The sequence below is a fragment of the Chiloscyllium plagiosum genome, unplaced genomic scaffold (assembly GCF_004010195.1).
Source record: "Chiloscyllium plagiosum isolate BGI_BamShark_2017 unplaced genomic scaffold, ASM401019v2 scaf_89994, whole genome shotgun sequence".
Lineage (NCBI taxonomy): Eukaryota > Metazoa > Chordata > Chondrichthyes > Orectolobiformes > Hemiscylliidae > Chiloscyllium > Chiloscyllium plagiosum.
In genome coordinates this window covers 1-1876 of record NW_025173438.1, presented here as the reverse complement: position 1 = coordinate 1876, position 1876 = coordinate 1, and the positions used below count along the sequence as shown (strand labels likewise).

The 1876-nt window shown below is 53.5% G+C and overlaps 1 long non-coding RNA gene across 1 annotated transcript; it reads right to left on the bottom strand.

Moving 5' to 3' along the window:
- Positions 1–950: 950 nt before the first annotated feature.
- On the bottom strand, positions 951–1630 carry LOC122545307. The gene is made up of 3 exons (XR_006310532.1): positions 1378–1630; positions 1254–1317; positions 951–1193 (listed from the first exon to the last, which is right to left on the bottom strand). It is a non-coding gene; the product is annotated as an uncharacterized LOC122545307 (long non-coding RNA).
- Between the last annotated feature and the right edge of the window lie 246 nt (positions 1631–1876).

The following is a 1876-nucleotide window of genomic DNA, read 5'->3' as shown; positions in this document are numbered from 1 at the left end:
TGCACCATTTACACACCCTCCCTACGGTCACCATCACCATTTACACGCCCTCCCGACAGTCACTAGCACCATTTACACACTCTCCCTAGTCATCTGCACCATTTACACACCCTCCCGACTGTCACCTGCACCATTTACACACCCTCCCTCGTCACCAGCACCATTTACACACCCTCCCTCCAGTCACCTGCACCATTTACACACCCTCGCGACAGTCACTTGCACCATTTACACACCCTCCCTACAGTCACCAGCACCATTTGCACACCCTCCCGACTGTCACCTGCACCATTTACACACCCTCCCTACAGTCACCAGCACTATTTACACACCGTCCCTCGTCACGAGCACCATTAACACACTCTCCCGACTGTCACCTGCGCCATTTACACACCCTCCCTCGTCACCTGTACCATTTACACACCCTCCCGACTGTCACCAGCACCATTTACACACCCTCCCTACAGTCACCTGCACCATTTGCACACCCTCCCGACTGTCACCAGCACCATTTACACACCCTCCCTACAGTCACCTGCACCATTTACACACCCTCGCGACAGTCACCAGCACCATTTACACACCCTACCTACAGTCACCTGCACCATTTACACACCCTCCCTCGTCACCAGCACCATTAACACACGCTCCCGACAGTCACCTGCACCATTTACACAACCTCCCTACAGTCACCAGCACCATTTACACACCTTCCCGACTGTCACCAGCACCATTTACACACCCTCCCGACAGTCACCAGCATCATTTACACACCCTCCCTACAGTCACCAGCACTATTTACACACCGTCCCTCGTCACGAGCACCATTAACACACTCTCCCGACTGTCACCTGCACCATTTACACACCCTCCCTCGTCACCTGTACCATTTACACACATTCCTTGTCACCTGTACCACTTACACACCCTCCCGACTGTCACCAGCACCATTTACACACCCTCCCTACAGTCACCTGCACCATTTACACACCCTCCCTACAGTCACCAGCACTATTTACACACCGTCCCTCGTCACGAGCACCATTAACACACTCTCCCGACTGTCACCTGCACCATTTACACACCCTCCCTCCAGTCACCAGCACCATTTACACACATTCCTTGTCACCTGTACCACTTACACACCCTCCCGACTGTCACCAGCACCATTTACACACCCTCCCTACAGTCACCTGCACCATTTACACACCCTCCCTCGTCACCAGCACCATTTACACACCTTCCCTAGTCACCAGCACCATTTACACACCCTCCCTACAGTCACCTGCACCATTTACACACCCTCCCTACAGTCACCTGCACCATTTACACACCCTCCCTACTCACCCGTGCCCTTTACACACATACTCCCTACACCAGCACCATTTACACACCCTCCCTACAGTCACCTGCACCATTTACACACCCTCCCTACAGTCACCTGCACCATTTACACACACTCCCTACAGTCACCTGCACCATTAACACACTCTCCCTACAGTCACCTGCACCATTTACACACCCTCCCTACAGTCACCAGCACCATTTACACACCCTCCCTACAGTCACCTGCACCATTTACACACCCTCCCTAGTCACCAGCACCATTTACACACCCTCCCTAGAGTCACCTGCACCATGTACTCACCCTCCCTACAGTCACCTGCACAATTTACACACCGTCCCTACGGTCACCAGCACCATTTACACACCGTCCCTCGTCACGAGCACCATTAACACACTCTCCCGACTGTCACCTGCACCATTTACACACACTCCCTACAGTCACCAGCACCATTTACACACCTTCCCGACTGTCACCAGCACCATTTACACGCCCTCGCTACAGTCATCTGCACCATTTACACACCCTCGC